The sequence below is a fragment of the Mesoplodon bidens genome, assembly GCF_964165515.1.
Source record: "Mesoplodon bidens genome assembly, contig: HAP1_SCAFFOLD_158, whole genome shotgun sequence".
Classification (NCBI taxonomy): domain Eukaryota; kingdom Metazoa; phylum Chordata; class Mammalia; order Artiodactyla; family Ziphiidae; genus Mesoplodon; species Mesoplodon bidens.
The window spans coordinates 797536-815789 of NW_027671699.1; the positions used below are offsets into that span (position 1 = coordinate 797536).

An 18254-nucleotide genomic window follows, 5' to 3' on the forward strand; every position below is an offset into this window, starting at 1 on the left:
CACGGAGGCGGAGGCTGGTTAGCGGCCGGGGGGAGGCCGAGACGGGTGAGGAGAGCGTTGAACTCACGGCTGCTGGCCCGGTGAGCGTGGGAGTGCGCACGGTGTAACCGTCGCAGCGTGTGAGGCCCGGGCGGGTGGGGTAGGGGCGGCGTGAGCTCGGCCGCGTCCCTCAGGACAGTTGCGGCGCCCATTGGGGCGCCCTCCGGTCCTCTCCCTTCGCGTCGTCTGCAGTGCCGTCCCGTGTGAGCTCTTCTGAGTCTGGGCGCTGCGTAGTTTCTGTGGGAGTGAGTGGGGTGTCTCACTACAGAAAGTCTCTGTCCGCTCGGCGCCCCCTGCTTTCTCCTGCTGGGGTTCGTGCCTTTGGAGAGTGTGCCCCTCCCGAGTGGCCACCTGAGCCCTCCCTGCCCCACCTGAAGGCGATGGAGCGCTGACAGCCAGCCAGAGGGCCCTTTGCCGTCCTCCCCACCTTCCAGGAGCGACGATGTGCCAAGACCTGTGTGGCCCAGAAGGAATCGGGCCCGAGGCTCGAAGGAAGAAGAACCCTTGGCTGGTCAGTCAAAGCGGCAGAGGTGTTAGCTACTGACGATCGTAGGGCTGAACTCACCTGCTAATTGCGGGACTTAATGACAAAGTGCCTCGCTGTCCCCAGCGTGGGGACGAGGTCCCCCGTGGAGCCACTCCCCCTGTGGAGTCAGAATGGCAGTTGCACTGTTTCTTCATTCCTTGTTAGATCCACAGGCATGTTGTCTAACCTCTGGGAGCTTGAGCCCTGTCATCAAATGGTAATATTGGTGGTTCTTTATAAGGATTGATGTGAAGCCCAGGTGAGAGAGCGAGTCTAAAAACCACTTCCTCAGTTTTGTTTTGTTTTGCTTTTTCAGAAATGTTGGGGCCCAGAGTCTGGTTATATATGAATGCAGATCCTCACCCATTCTCAAATAAACCCAGGAATCTCGACTGAAAGGATGGCTTCGCTGTAGGCCATTACCCCAGGTAATTATTTGTTTTTTTTTAATTTTAAATGTTTACATGTTTTATTATTTATTTGGTTGCATTGGGTCTTAGTTGCAGCAGGCGGGCTCCTTAGTTGTGGCATGCGAAATCTTAGTTGTGGCATGCATGTTGGATATAGTTCCCAGACCCAGGGATCGAACCTGGGCCCCCTGCATTGGCAGCACGGAGTCTTAACCAGTGTGCCACCAGGGAAGTGTCGGCAGTTATTTGTTAAATAGACATTTAAGACTTTTTTTTTCAGGCACTTAATATGTGCCAAGCACTGAGAAGTAAGACAAAAGAAAAAAAATACAGAACGGATCCTTGCCCCCTAACACACGCAGAATTGCTGAGGATGGAGCTTGTAGGTGGGAGACAGATAAGTAAACAGCTCAGCCTAACATGGTAAATGCAGTGATAGAGACCATGTACAAAGTCCTGAGGGGATAGAGAAAAAAGTCATCAAAGACAGATTGGAAGGGAGGGAATGAGTCAGACAAGCCTCCAGGCATGATGATGCTCAGAGGTAATTCTCAAATCTGGCTCCTCCCACCCCCGCCCCCGAAATATTTACTTATTTATTTATTTTGGCTGTGCTGGGTCTTAGTTGTGGCTTGCGAACTCTCAGTGGCGGCATGCATGTGGGATCTAGTTCCCAGACCAGGGCTCGAACCCCGGCCCACTGCATTGGGAGTGCAGAGTCTTACCCCCTGGACCACCAGGGATGTCCCCCAAATCTGGCTTTTTATCAGACGTACTGGTGGAGTCTTCTTTAGAACGCATCTGAATTTTCTCAGTGGTATCTCACCATGTGCCTTTGCTAATTTTTTTTGCCAAGTTCCTTTGGTGAGTCTGAGGCACATCCAGGGTTAAGAAGCAGGCAAAGGTATGAAGAGTAGGTGTCCAAGGCAGATGGAAGAGCTTCCATAAAGGCAGGTAATGCCAAACACCAGGAAGCATTTTAGGAAGTGCAAGTGAGGGGGAATGTCAAGAGATGATGCTGAAGCCAGGTCATGGAGAGCCTTGTGTGGTGAGGTCAGAAATTTTAATTTTATCGGCCAAAGGTAGAGGAGTCATTTGTGCTTTTAGAGTCTGGTTTTGGCTTTGGCCTTTGGCAGCACTTTGGAGGAAGAATTGATGGTGGATCAAACAAGAGGCAGATCATTTAGGTTTCTTCTGTAATCCAGACAAATAATGAAAATGTATTGAACTAAGGAAATGGCAGTCTCACTGAGAGTAAAGTACAGAGGTAATCAAGGTGGTAGACTCTATAGAACTTGTAGAGATGGGGGCTAAGGGAGGATAGCATAGGAGAATTCACAGGTTACTGGTTTAAAAAGTGAAGTCATGGTAATACCGTGGATACAGAGAATACAGGACAGATAACACATTGACGGGAAGGACTTTGTTCTGTTCTGGTCCTGTTTACTTTGAGGCAACTGTCAAGTGAGTATAGATTCACTGTACAGTTGGATATTGAGTACGGTCAGCCTTCCATATCTTTGGGTTTCCCATGTGTGGATATAGAGGGCCAACTGTGTTCCCTGTACTCCACTATTTTATGGAAGGGACTTGAGCATCTGCAGATTTTGGTGTGCATGGGGGGTACTCCTGGAACCAATCCCCTGCAGAAACTGAAGGGCAGCTGTATATCTTTGTGGAATTCTAGGCTAGGCTATCATTTATTGAGTAGCTGAAACACAAACATGGCATTGAGTTTTACCTACGTTCTCAGTCTTTGGGGAAGCTTCATTATAAATAGTAGTTGAAGAAATAGGTTGAATTGTCACCCACAAAGAGGATATTGAATGAAGGGTTAGAGTCCTGAGGACAAACCTTTGGAAATGTTGATATGAAGCAGGGGGAAAAGGAACAGATGATTATGGGGGCTGGGTAGAGGAAGTGAGAGAAGAATGGTGTGTTGTCGTAGCTAAGGAATACATGCTTAGCAGTTTCATATGCTTTAGAGGAGTCCATTAAAGAACCTACTGGATTTGGTATTAAAGAGATTATTAGGGACTTTTGTGAAAACATTCAGTGAAACATAAGGTAGAAGCCAGAGTGCAAAGGAGCTAAAGAAGTGAATCTAAATTATTTTTTCAAGGGGAGTTCCCTGGTGGTCCAGTGGTTAGGACTCGGCGCTTTCACAGCCGTGGCCCGGGTTCAATCCCTTGTCAGGGATCTAAACTAAGATCCCTCGAGCCGCTCAGCGTGGCTGAGGAAAAAAATAAATAAAAGCAATTGTGAAGAAGTTTAAAATAAATAAATTTTCAAAAAGTTTAGCTAAGAAGGATAGAAGAAAGTGATTGTTATTTGAAGTTTCTGGCCAGCTATTATTGATAAATGATATCCCCTGGATAAGTCAATAGAAAATTACAGTTATACCTCTGGTGAAGCATCCTATGTTATTGGCAAAAATACTGTCTCTCTGATGCACAGGAGCCGCTCTTACTTCTGTCATGCAGCTTGAGGATTCCCTGGACTCCCCCATTTGTGGTTCAGTAATGATTCCAAGCAGTAAAAACACTGATGAACTTAACAAAACTGTCCTCCAGAAGAACTGAATTGTACAAAAATTTGCAAGATTCATAGTCATCTACCAGCAGTTTTCCCTTAAAAGAAAAATTTCAGTATACCCTGTTCAGATTTTTTTGGGCTTAGCTATCAGGCCAATGATGATTTTAGTTTTAGGAACATAACCACACCCACTTATGGCCTTTGAGAGAACTATGGAAACATGTTTCTATTGTTGATTTGCTGTAGCACTGTTCTCTCTGTTTTCTAAATTCCATGGCACTTACCTGTTATATGGCAGTAACTCCTATCTACATTGAGAACATTTAGTTTGCTTTCTGGAATGTGGAAGTAAGCCAGCTCTCTGAGTGAGTGAAATAAAAAGCAGCCTCCATAATTTTTTTTTTACTAGAAAGTTTATTTTGGTAACTAACTTCTCTGTTAATAATTATTTTAAAGTATACAACATTTTGGGCTTCCCCAGTGGCGCAGTGGTTGAGAGTCCACCTGCCGACGCAGGGGACACTGGTTCGTGCCCCAGTCCTGGAAGATCCCACATGCTGCACGGAGCGGCTAGGCCAGTGAGCCATGGCCGCTGAGCCTGCACGTCCGGAGCCTGTGCTCTGTGACGAGAGAGGCCACCGCAGTGAGAGGCACGTGTACCGCAAAAAAAAAAAAAAAAAAAAATGTATACAACATTTTATTTGTACTTCAGTACCTTGATTTTTTCAAAGTTGCAGTTGACTGCAGTCTTGTTTCCTGCTCAAGTCAAGCTTGAAACAACTGATGTTTGAGAAATCTTCCCTGAGTTTCATTTTCTGTCCTTGCATTGTCTAGAAGGGTGAAACTTGTTGAATTAGATTACATCACTGGAAAAACACAGCTTCTGCAGACTTTTAACTTCCTGGTATTATATTACTGGTTTTTCAAGTATGAGAAGTTCTTTGAGTGAAATTTATATTCTGCAGAAACATAGTGTCTATTCTGTTACTTCATATTCCCTAGTTTGCAGCACCCTTAAAAAATGTAATTGAATTAGAATTAGTGTTAGGAAAGGGCAGGTCTCTCCAGCCGAACTAGCATATTACTTTTTTTAATTTTTCACACAAGGACTGTGTAACTCTTACTATTTTTCTGCTCTACTTTTCAGGAAGCTCCTAAATTAGGCCTTACTGAAATTAAATTTCTTCTACATAAGTTTTGATTTCTCTCCCTTTCTAAATTGCCTTCGAAAATGTCTTTTTCTTTATACTTTAATGTTGAAAGCTGCCCTGAATTCTTTTCAGAAGCCTGAAGAAAGTATACAGTTAATATTTAATAAATTTTAAAAATCAGTTCACAAGACAAATACATGTTTTTGATTGTACAGAAACTATAAATACTGTCAAGATGTGATCAGTTTCCCATTAGCAGAGCTTATTATGCACTCTGAATTTTTGGGTGGTAATGCATTCAAAAATGTAACATTGTCAAGTTTCTGTACCCAAGTATTCAATGACTTGGGTCATGTTTCTTAACCTTTTATTGTCCCTTCTCCCTCTCTGAAAGGAAACGTTTAAGACATTTCTTTCCTATGAATTTCCCATGAATTTTAATCCCACCAATATATATTATATACTTCTTTACGTAATGTCCATATACCTGTGCTTTATATGTAAAAAGAGTAGGATGTGTTCCACTAACCAGTTCTCATCTCCTTGAGGATGATGTCACTCCTGATGAGAATGCATGGATTAGGATCATCCAGTTAGGCAATGAACTTCATTGGGTTTACAGTTGGGTTTGTAACTTTTTTCCCATCAGGCTGATATACATTCATTAGATAATGAAGGTCAAGTTTTCAAGACCGGTTTTGTTGGGTAATTTCCTGGCCCAATTACCAATAAAATGTTTCCATATGATAGAACATTTGGTTTGATTTCCCTTGGGTGTGGTTTTCTCCATTTTTGTCAAAGACTGGCTAATAGCTGTTTGGCTAATACATTGAGTTTGTCTGATGTTTTTCGCATGAATAGACTGGGGTTGTGGGTTTGGGGAAGCATACTGCAGAGTTGAAGTTCCTGCCTCATCACTTTGTGTCAGGGGTTACCAACATGACTTAACCACTGGTGATGTTAACCTTGATCACTTGGTTTGAGGTTGTGTTTGCCAGGTGTCTCCACCATAAGTGTGATTTTCACTTTGCATCCTTTCTTATTTGGAAGTGTTTCACCAAGTCCAGCCCTCGCTCAAGGTAGGGTGGGATTAAGCTCCACTTCCTGGAACGGGGAGTATCTGTATATATTATTTGCAATTCTTCCATAAGGAAAGTTTGTTCCTTCCCCCACATTTGTTTATTCATTCATTTGTATCAGTATGGATTCATGTATATTTATACTGTGGGTTATAATCCAATATTACATTATTTTGTTACTCAGATTGTTTCAGCTTTGGCCGCTGGGAGCTCTTCAGGTTGGTGTCTATTATGTCCCTTTGACATGCCCCCATCCTTTTGTGTTTTGTGCACGTTGTTTCTGTTCCGGGCTTCCCTGGTGGCTCAGTGGTTGAGAGTCTGCCTGCCAGTGCAGGGGACACGGGTTCGAGCCCTGGTCCTGGAAGATCCCACATGCTGCGGAGCAACTGGGCCTGTGCGCCACAACTACTGAGCCTGCGCTACAGAGCCTGCAGGCCACAACTACTGAGCCTGTGCTCTAGAGCCTGAGAGCCACAACTACTGAGACCGCATGCCACAACTGCTGAGGCCCACGCACCTAGAGCCCGTACTCCACGAGAGAGGCCACCACAATCAGAAGCCCACACGCCACAACAAAGAGTGGCCTCTGCTTGCTGCAGCTGGAGAAAGCCAGCACGCAGCAACGAAGACCCAACACAGCCAAAAATAAATAAATTAACATTAAAAAAAGTCCCCCACTATTATTGTGTTACTGTTGATTTCCGCTTTTATAGCTGTTAGCAGTTGCCTTACATATTGAGGTGCTCCTATTTTGGGTGCATATATATTTATAGTTATTATATATTCTTCTTGGGTTGATCCCTTGATCATTGTGTAGCATCCTTCCTTGTCTCTTGTAACATTCTTTATTTTAAAGTCTATTTTATCTGATATGAGTATTGGTACTCCAGCTTTCTTTTGATTTCCATTTGCCTGGAATATCTTTTTCCATCCCCTCACTTTCAGTCTGTAACTGTTCCTAGGTCTGAAGTGGGTCTCTAGTCGGCAGCATATATATGGGTCTTGTTTTTGTATGCATTCAGCGAGCCTGTGTCTTTTGGTTGGAGCATTTAATCCATTCATGTTCAAGGTAATTATTGATATGTATGTTCCTATTACCATTTTCTTAATGGGTATGGGTTTGTTTCTGTAGGTCGTTTTCTTTTGTGTTTCCCACTTAGAGAAGTTTCTTTAGCATTTGTTGTAGAGCTGGTTTGGTGGTGCTGAATTCTCTTTGCTTTTGCTTGTATGTAAAGCTTTTGATTTCTCCGTTGAATGTGAATGAGCTCCTTGCCAGGTAGAGTAATCTTGGTTGTAGGTTCTTCCCTTTCATCACTTTAAATATATCGTGCCACTCCCTTCTGGCTTGTAGAGTTTCTGCTGAGAAATCAGCTGTTAACCTTATGGGACTTCCCTTGTATGTTACGTGTCGTTTTTCCCTTGTTGTTTTCAGTAATGTTTCTTTGTCTTTAATTTTTTGTCAATTAGAGTACTGTGTGTCTTGGCGTGTTTGTCCTTGGGTTTATCCTGCCTGGGATTCTCTGCGCTTCCTGGACTTGGGTGGCTATTTCCTTTCCCATGTTAGGGAAGTTTTCGTCCATCATCTCTTCAAATATTTCCTTGGGTCCTTTCTCTCTCTCTTCTCCTTCTGGGACCCCTATAATGTGAATGGTGTTGCATTTAATGTTGTCCCAGAGGTCTCTTAGGCTGTCATCATTTCTTTTCATTCTTTTTTTCTTTATTCTGTTCCACAGCAGGTGAATTCTACCGTTCTGTCTTCCAGATCACCTATCCGTTCTTCTGACTCAGTTACTCTGCTGTTGATTCCTTCTAGTGTATTTTTCATTTCAGTTATTGTATTGTTCATCTCTGTTTGTTCTTTAATTCTTCTAGGTGTTTTTTCTTTAATTCGTGTAGGGCTTTGTTAAACCTTTCTTGCATCTTCTCGATCTTTGCCTCCATTATTTTTCCAAGGTCCTGGGTCATCTTCACTGTCATTTTCCTGAATTCTTTTTCTGGAAGGTTGCCTATCTGCACTTCATTTAGTTGTTTTTCTGGGGTTTTATTTTGTTCCTTCATCTGGTACAAAGCACTCTCTGCCTTTTCATTTTGTCTGTCTTTCTGTGAATAGGGTTTTCCTTCCCCAGGCTGCAGAATTGTAGTTCTCCTTGCTTCTGCTGTCTGCCCTCTGGTGGCTGAGGCTACCTAAGAGGCTTGTGCAGGCTTCCTGATGGGAGGGACAGGTGGTGGGTAGAGCTGGGTGTTGCTCTGGTGGGCAGGGCTCAGTCAAACTTTAATCTGCTTATCTGCTGATGGGTGGGGTTGCATTCCCTCCCTGCTGGTTGTTTGGCCTTAGGCAACCTAGCACTGGAGCCTACCTGGCTCTTTGGTGGGGCTAATGGCGGACTCTGGAAGGGCTCCCACCGAGGAGTACTTCCCAGAACTTCTGCCACCAGCGTCCTTGTCCCCACGGTGAGGCACAGCCACCTCCCCTCCTGCCTCTGCAGGAGACGCTCCAACACTAGCAGGCAGGTCTGGTTCAGTCTCCTATGGGGTCACTGCTCCTTCCCCTGGGTCCCAGTGCTCACACTACTTTGTGTGTGCCCTGCAAGAGTGGAGTCTCTGTTTCCCCCAGTCCTGTCAAATTCCTGCAATCAAATCCTGCTAGCCTTCAAAGTCTGATTCTTCAGGAATTCTTCCTCCCGTTGCCGGACCCCCAGGTTGTGAAGCCTGACATTGGGCTCAGAACCTTCACTCTAGTGGGTGGACTTTGTGGTATAAGTGTTCTCCAGTTTGTGAGTCACCAGCCCAGCAATTATGGTATTTGATTTTATTGTGATTGCGCCCCTCGTCATTGCAGCTTCTCCTTTGTCTTTGGATGTGGGGTATCTTTTTTGGTGAGTTCTAGTGTCTTCCGGTTGATGATTGTTCAGCAGTTAGTTGTGGTTCCGGTGCTCTCGCAAGAGGGAGTGATGCACATCCTGTACTCCGCCATCTTGAACCAATCTCTGAAATTAATTTCATTTAACCCTTTTTACTTGAGTTTGGATGGTGGAGGCTCTGATGGTAGTATAAAACCCCAAATTGGAGACAGTTGAAAACTGTACGTTTCAAACTTAGTAGGAATAGGTTTGTAGCTATTATATTTGCAGCCATTACAGTTTATACTGCCTTGACGAGCAGTGAGTTATGGGCAGCAGTTCATACACACATGTGCAAATTCATGTGTATATATACTTCCAAACCAAGAGAAAATTCTTCTCTATATGAGTTTTTCTTATTGGTATGGACTAATATTTGGGGATTTCTAAGGTTTTCAGGGATTTCTGGAGCAGGGCCTCAGGGAATGTGAAAGGTTTCCTGAGCTTTTTACTTGACTCCAGTACATGATTAGAACACTCCAAAATCTGTACTTTGAAAACATTGATAATTCTATGTCTCTGTGTATAATTTCCCATCAGTACTGTATAGTTTTGAGCCGGCTTTATAACACAGCTGTATGTTGCCTTATGATGTTTATTACTAACTGCTTTCATTTCATTATTTTTCATTATTTTTCATGTGTCACAGGTAAAGTTTTTACGAGTAAGCCCAGATTGAGTTTAGCCAGTGATTGATAAGCTGGCCAGCAGAATGTTCTGGATGTGGTCGAGGCACATTGTAAGTTGAAGACATGATCATTAGTAGGAAATGTACCCATTCTCCACCAGAATAGGCCTGAAGTGTTGTGTGTTTTTTTTTTTTTCTTTAGTCTTTCCATGTCTTCTTTTCTGGATACAGGTACAGAATGAGCACATGTTGTTGGTGTACACCAGGTGGTATTTCCACCATTGACTTCCTGCAACGCTATGCATCCAAGACCCACTCCAGTGAATTTCAAACAGCTGATGAAGACCTCTGCTACTGCTTAGAATGTGTGGCGGAATACCACAAAGCAAGGGATGAATTGCCATTCTTACATAAGGTACTTTACATTAATTGGGCAGTATTTTTCAGAGCTTGATAACTAGGAAGAGAATAAATTTAAACTCTGTTGGAAGCATTCAGGGAACTGAAAACGTGATTTAAACTGTGAATGCTAATATACGTGTAGTATGTAACTCATAGCCTGGTAGATAGTAGGTGCTGAATAAATGCTTATTGATTGATGGAATTGAATTGAAATCTAAAGCAGAATTTTATAATCCTCCACTTTTAGACATTTTGATGTGAAACAGTTTCATGAAATGAAGTGACGTATGGGTTTTTTTTGGGTTCATGTTTTAATGTCGTTGTGTTTGACTTTCTTAACAGCCAGGTATCTGAATGGCTTGGGTTATTCTTTTATTGGCTAATAGTTCTTTTTTTCCCCTCTTTTCATTTTTTAATGTTAAGTGCTATAAATCAATAAAGACAAACATTTTTATCATTCACAGGAACCAAAGTGAAACATATAATTTTAAATATGTGGCTTTGAATATTGGTTTATTATATTTATCTGATGAGAAATGGAATACAGACCATAGAGTTACGTATAATAATATAGAAGAGAGGAGGGGGATGATAAGTTATGAACCTTTTGAGGAAAACTTTACGTTTACAAAGTTGCCTAGCGATGAACCTAACCAATGCCTTTATGCTAAAGCTGATGTTTCAAGGTAATTACCTATGGCTGGAACGTAGGAGGGAAGTCAGAGAAGGCCCAGCTTGTGTAAAGAAGCTCCAACTTCTCATTTCCTTTTCAATAGAGTATAGTTGACAGTGCTGTTGATAACAAAACTCTGCAAGAGCAATGTTGTAAACATCTCATGCTCTATGTACTCATGTTCATGTATCATAAAAGCCACTTTTATGTTCAGTGACTGTTTTCTTTAAATCTAATATAAGAGGTTGAGTCGTTTTTTTTTTTTTTTGGTACGCAGGCCTCTCACTGTTGTGGCCTCTCCCGTTGCTGAGCATAGGCTCCGGACGCGCAGGCTCAGCAGCCACGGCTCACGGGCCCTGCAGCTTTGCGGCATGTGGCATCTTCCCGGACTGGGGCACGAACCCGTTTCCCCTGCATCGGCAAGCAGACTCTCAACTGCTGTGCCACCAGGGAAACCCTGGTACTTCTTTAAACTTCTGAATTTTTATGCTTAGGAAAAGGCTTTCTAGAAGGATCGTCATATCCAGTATATTTTGTTGCTAATAAGATATAAAGCACACTGCCCGTTTTTCTTTTCCTGTAGGTTTTATGGGAATTAGAAACCTCACGTCTCATAAATCACTTTGAAAAGGCCATGAAGGGAGAAATTGGAGACGATGACGAGTTATATATAGTAGACAACAATGGAGAGGCACAGCTGTTTGACCTTACTGGCCAAGACTTTGAAAATAAGCTTCGAGTTGCTCTTCTTGAAATACTGAAATATCCTTATTTGCTTTTACATGAGCGTGTTAGTGAGTATCTTGGGTGTTTCACAGTTGTATCATTTTTATATTTTAAGAATTGTAAGAATTTGGGTTTATCTATATTGAAAATCTGTTTCTTAAACATATACTTAGGATACATTTTTTTCCAAACGTTTTATTTTGAGCATTTCCAAACCTAGAAAAGTGAATTACACAGTGAATACCATATACACACCACATAGATTGTACAGCTGCTGATATCTTGCTGTATTTGCTTTATCACATATTTATTCTTCTATCCATTCAATTAATTTTCATTCTTGGAATTTGTCTGTAGCAGGGTTTTTCATACTTGGAACTGTTGACATTTTGGACTGGATAAATCTTGGTTCCTGAGGGACATGCTGTTTATTGTAGGATGTTTAGCAGCATCCCTGGCCTCTCTCCACTAGATGCTGGTAGTGACTTGCTCTCCCCATTACCCTAGTTGTGACAAGCAAAATTGTCCCCAGATATTGCCAAACGTCCCTTGGGAGTTGGGGGTCAGGGCCAGTGGGGGACAAAATCGCCAGGTTGAGAACCACTGGTCTGTAGTAGTTTTCAGTAATCACAATGGCATAGCATATTATGTCTGCCTAGATTTTGGCCATTTATATTTGCATTTCTTAATATGAATCTCTTGAAGACATTTTCCTGATCTGTCAAATCTAACGAAATAACAGTACCTTTAAGGCACCCACTACTGTATCTAGTCCACATTCAGATTTTCCCAGTAGTTGCAAAATGTGTTTTTAGGATGATTTATTTAAATTAGAGTCCAATCAGGGACTGTGCATTTGGTTCCATTTGGTTCCATATTTCTTACATCTCTTTTAATCCAGAATAGTTTACTTTTACGTATGTGTGCACAGGTATAGATATAGTTAGATAAATAGATAGATGGATAGATAGATAGATAGATTTTTTTTGTCATAACTTTGACTTGCTGAGACCAGATGGTTGCCCTAAAGAATAATGTGCTTCCTGGACTTTTCTGATTTCTTCCTTGTCATGTTATTTGACTTGTTTCTCTATCCTCTGTATTTTCAGTAAATTGAAAAGTATATCTAAAGATTTATTAGATAAATCAGTTCTTTCTAAATAAATTCAAAATAACTAGATTTTTAAATTCGAACAAGTCATTTTTCAAACATTTATTAAAGAGTACCATATCCAGAAAACTATATAAGCTTGATTTTTCATAAACTAAGCATACTTGTGTAGCTGGCACCCAGGTCAGAAACAAATCATCATCAACACACCAGAAGCTCTCCTCTTACTTTTCCAGTCATTGTCCCTCCTTCCCAAAGCTAACCACTGTCACTACAATATTCTTTGAAGCTTGACAAAATAAAGTTGATTCATCTGATATGGTAAACGTATGAGTCTATTCAGTATACTTTTGAAAGAGTGATGAAGAAATTTCCATGAAGCAACAGGGATTAAGATAGTGCTGGTACAGATAGACTCATGGAGCAGTGTAGAGACTCCAGAAGTAAACCGAATATATTTGGGGAATTTACTCTTTGCTGATGGTAGCATTTCAAACCAGTGGAGAAAATGGATTACTCAGTAACTGAGAGTAGGACAAAATAGTCATTTGTGGGGCAAAGCTGATTTTATCCCTGTGGTACAAGATAAAGTCCTCATGGATCAAAATGTAAAATGCTAATAGAATTGGACCTATAGCCATACTTCTAAGAAGGTGCTCTCTGGAGATAATTATGCCCAGTGTGAAAAAAGATGTTTGTACTAGGAAAGTCAGAGCAATTCATAGGCACACACTATGATCAACCTACCGGTCTTTCAGCAGCTAAATATCATTCCTACATTTACAGCATTTTTATGCCTCAGTTTAAAAAAAAAAAGGAGCAACTTTTCATTTACTTACAGAGCAACTGAAGGAGCCAAATTTAGGGAATCTTGATACGTTGATAAGATTTATGTCTTAGGTTTACTGCCTTATTTTTTCTATTTAGATGAATTATGCGTTGAAGCACTTTGCCGGATGGAACAAGCTAACTGCTCCTTTCAGGTTTTTGACAAACATCCAGGGATCTATTTGTTTTTGGTCCATCCCAATGAAATGGTGAGTGTGAGTGTTAGGCAGTGGAAGAGGGGATATTTTATTTTTGCACCTATATTACAGATAACTATAATAGAGGTTTTTGATGTGTACTTTGTTTAAAATATTTGCCAAAGTTATTCTCTTGTTGTTGTAACATTACTGTAGTTCAGGAGGGGGTGCTGGGGGGCTCAAAGAAGAGGGTTAAAAGAGTAGGGAAACAGTTCTGACAGGTGATGCTTCAGTTTAAAAGACACATGAGGGAATAATCTGAACTTTCAGTGTGTTGACCTGAACTAACGAAGAAGGAGAGTTCTCTCTTGCTTTTCTTGCTTGCCTGCCCCGCTCCAAGCACATGGAAATACCAGTTAAAACACTTGAAATAATTATTTTGCTAATAGATGAGATTTTTAACAGGTGATGGGGTAGAGGGGAGAACAAGGAGATTCAGTTCTTAGGTGCCAAACAGGAAGAGGAACATGAGAATCAGAACAGTAGGTAGACAGAAGCAGAGAGCAACACCAGAGGCTTGGAACCTGACTTTGAGCTGGTTGCTCGAGTTTGAGGACTTAACATCATGTGGCGAGGCAGCGTGTGCAGTAGGACCTGTGCACATTGGCCTCTAGAACTGAGTTACAACGTTAAGACAATAGCCACGAAGGGTTGCTCTGCCAATAGAAGGATAGTAAAGAGGCTTTTTTTTTAAGTGGCGAAGAAAGAACACGGTAATGGGGTTTCCAGTCAGAATGGTGGTGAATTTCTGTCTCCTTTGTGCCAAACCCAAACAATGATAGAAAAGAATTCAAAAAGTGGAATTCTAAAAGGTATAGTCACACTTTTTAAAGGGTAAATGTTTCTTTGGACCAGTAATGGAACAGAAATACAAAGTGATACATGGTGGAAACCTGTATGTCGGCCTGGGTAGCTGTAGGTAGCAGGGGACTGAGTTTGTGCATGATAATAAGAATTACAAGTCTACTCCAGGCAAGGGTAGAACCAGAGTCGAGGCCTGTGCTTAAAATAAGGGTGGGGCTTTCCTGCCTGTGAAAGAAGACTGACAGAAAGTACAGCCAGCTGCTCTCCGGGACTGGCTTTCTTAAAGCTGCAAAGCAGTAGAGGAAGCAGGTCCAGCTGAGCAACCAGGACCTGGGCCAAGCACTTGCAGACTGGGTGACTGGGTCTGCAGGGCCAGGAATGACTGTATTCTTCATTATATATGTGTTTTTGTAGGTGAGGAAACTGAGTCAGGAGACTTAACCACAGTTACACAGGCTAGTATGGTGACTGGGATTTGTATATAGGCAGCCTGATCCAGAGCCCTAATGCTTTTTTTAAAGTTTTTATTTGAAAATACTTTAAAATTTTCAGAAAATTCTCAAAAATAAAAAAAAAGTAGAAAACACCTGTATATTCTTTAGCTGTATTCACCAATTACTAATGTTTCACTCCATTTGTTCTATCATTTGCTTTCAGTTAACTACAAAGCTGTTTGTTTTCTGACCATTTGAGAGTAGGTTGCATGTATCATAGCCTTTTGCCCCTAAATACTTCAGTGTATATTTCCTAAGAATAAGTATATTCTCACAATATTATAAACTTCAGTGACTTTAACATTGACACAGTAAGGTCTGTTTTCCAGTTGTGTCGTGTGATCCAGTGTACTTTGTAGCATTTTCCCCCTGTACTCCAGTATCCAGACCAGGATCAGGATTTACATGTAGTTGTGTTACTTTAGTCTCTCTTAATCTGTAACATTTCCGCAGCCTATCTTTGTCTTTTATGACAATTACATTTCTGAAGAATAGTCATTTCTGCCTCCCTCCCATTTACAAAAAATAGAATGCTTTTCATTTTGGGTTTGTCTGATGCTTGCACATGGTTAGGCTTCGGTTATACGTTCCAACTGGAATACTACATAAGTGAAGGATGCTATGTCCTTCTCAGGCTGTCAGATATACGGCATGCCATATCATCCGGCCTCTCATGGTGATGTTAATTTTGATCATCTAGTTGAGGTGTTGTCCAGTTTCTTCACTGTACAATGTCTATTTCTTAAGTACTCTAAGATCACATAAATACCTTACTCCTCACCAAAATGTTCTCCTAAATTTAGCATTACCTGATGGTTCTTCCCTGAGCCAGTTTTTCTAAGATTGCAAAATAGTTTCAACCCCAGCACTTTACACGTTTACCAGTCAGCACTTGACATTGATTATACTATAATCAAGAGCCATTTTCCCTGCTCTTCATTTATTCATCTGTTTATCATAAGTTATAGACTCATTGATTCCTTTGTATTTTTTTTCGATAGCTTAAAATCCATTACTTAATTATGTTGGCATAGAGCCCATTCTTTTGTCCACTAGTTCTATGTTTTGCAAACTTTTCTGCCCATAACCTAAGTAAAAATATTCTTCATCGAGTTCACACACATATAGACATACGTGACCTAAACATTTCACAAAACAGTACTTACTGTTACTATGAAGGACGCCCACTGATTTTTTTTTAAAATTTTATTTAGTTTTTAAGGTTGGTTGTGATCACTAAATTCAGTTTGTAGTGCAGAATAAATTTAAAATCACTTCCCTATGCTATATCGCCATGTAGAGGTGACCTTTGATTTCTTCTGAGGTTTCTCTTTTCATTTTTCCTTTTTTAACTTTCTATTATGGAACATTACAAACATACAAAAATAGATTGGTGTAGTGAACCCCCACATATCCTTCACTGTGCTTCATCTGTTATCAATATGTGGTCAATATTCTACTCCTGTTTAGTTACCACAAATCTTAGACATCAGAGCATTTCATCCATAAAATACTTTAGTTCGTGTATCAAAAAGGTAAGTGCTCTTTTAAAAGAACAATTACATCGACACACTTATAATAATAATAATAATATATTTCTAGTCAGTATTTGAGTGGAAGTTACTCTCTCAAAAATGCTTTATCAGGGTTAGATCAAATCAGGATCAAGTAAGGTTCACATGTCGCATTCCAGTTGACCCTTGAGCAACAGGGGTTTGAACTGCATGGGTCCTCTTATACACAGATTCTTTTTAATAGCATGTAGTATAGTACTACACAGTTCGAGGTTAGTTGAATCCATGATGCAGAACCAGGATATGGAGGGCTGCCAACTATGTTATATTCGAATTATATTAGTGTATTCAACTACGCAGAGGGTAGGTGCCCCTAACCCTTGTGTGTTGTTCAAAGTTCAATTGTAATTAGTATCTTCCGTCTTTTTTTTTTTTCTGTCATCATGGACCTTTTGGTTTATTTCCTTTAAATGTCTGAAAATCATGTATTTTTCCTAAAGTACTTTATTCTATATGATAGTTTTTTTCTTCCAGTTTTATTGAGGTATAATTGACATACAGCACTGTATAAGTTTAAGATATACGGTGCAATGATTTTTTTAAAGTATTTGATGTATCTTGTGTCCTCTGTAATCTGTAGAGAATCTTATTTTAACTGTATTCTTTCTGTAGACAATTGTGTGTTAAATGAAGTAATGAATGTGTTACACTTTTAGGTTTCACGTTGGGCTATCCTGACAGCAAGAAACTTGGGGAAAGTGAACAGAGATGATTATTATGACTTACAGGAGGTTTTGACTTGCCTTTTTAAAGTTATTGAGTTGGGGCTTTTCGAAAGTCCAGACATTGATACTTCTTCTGTCCTTGAGAAGGGTAAACTGATTCTTCTGCCTTCACACATGTATGATACTGCCAACTACAAAAACTATTGGTTAGGTGAGTATTGTTCCTACACACATATAATTAGTATTTTCCAATATTTCTTACGATTATCCTGCAAGGGAAGGGATCTCTTCTGGTAATCTGATCAAAATTGCTAAATAAAGGATTTCATAGTTCACAATTCTTGTTCTGTCATTAAATTGACTATTACAACATCTTGTCTTTAAACATTTCTTATCCTAGAAATCATCGGTGTAAGAGGTACATTTTCAAGTATGGCAAATAGATCTTTTATTTAAGGCAGTATTAGATGTTACCGTATTAGCACAGCAGCTGAACTTAATAGGGTTTTGATCTCTTGAAACAGAGGTTTAATACCTCTTTTCCCATCTGTAAAATATTTCCTGGGAGAAAGCGATACTAACTTTGGTTTTCATCAAGTTGTATATTGACTTAAAGTAGTTCTGTCCTACTTCATTGATTCAGAGTCTTACAGTCATGTGTATATTTGGCAGTGACTGGTACTTGAAATATAGTGATCTTAAAATTTAAGGGGTCTTTGATATTATGAGATGCAAATTGTGTGGTAGTCATTTTGGAAATGGTTTTCTAACCAGGTTCGTGCCATTTTCCCTTTTTATTCAATCTAAAGTTCTGTTCTTAGGAGGAGGAGTTGTATATGAATATCTCAGACTTCAATGTCTGAGGCACTGGATACTGTTTGGTTTCATCTTACTGCCTTGTTATTCTTTTTGCCAACTAAACTGGAGAAGACATTAGAACAGTTTTATTTAATCAATTCAAGAAAACTATACGTGATCTTACAGGTATCTGCATGTTGCTGACCATTCTTGAGGAGCAAACCATGGATTCACTGTTGTTGGGCTCAAACAAACAGAATGATTTTATGCAATCAATACTTCACGCCATGGAGAGGCAATCAGATGGTAATAAACTTTATTTGCTGACTATTGTGATGATGGTGCACTTTGAAAATACTAGTGTCACGGTAAGAACTTGGGTGTATGATGTGGAGGAAAGAAAGAATGACCGTTTTATGGTTTTGGTCACAGAGTCAGAATTTTTAATAGGAAAGGACCTTCAGAGTTTAACTCAGCACGTTACTTTCATAAAAGAAGAAACTGAAGCCCAAGGAAGTTAACTTACTTTTGAAAAAATTAATTAATTAATTTTTGGCTGTGTTGTGTCTTTGGTGCTGTGCATGGGCTTTCTCTAGTTGCAGCGAGTGGGGTCTACAGATTCCTTCTTTAACATCTTTATTGGAGTATAATTTCTTTACAATGGTGTGCTAGTTTCTGCTGTATAACAAAGTGAATCAGCTACACATATACATA

The 18254-nt window shown here is 40.4% G+C and overlaps 1 pseudogene across 1 annotated transcript in view; it reads left to right on the plus strand.

Moving 5' to 3' along the window:
- The first annotated feature begins 912 nt into the window (after positions 1–912).
- The window catches only part of LOC308611142 (putative helicase senataxin), a 69742-nt pseudogene continuing 52400 nt past the window's right edge, over positions 913–18254 (plus strand). Inside the window, exons 1-6 of the transcript in view lie at positions 913–993; positions 9500–9683; positions 10927–11137; positions 13108–13217; positions 16734–16953; positions 17727–17846. The product of the transcript in view is annotated as a putative helicase senataxin (transcript). The remainder of the gene's footprint in view (positions 994–9499; positions 9684–10926; positions 11138–13107; positions 13218–16733; positions 16954–17726; positions 17847–18254) is intronic.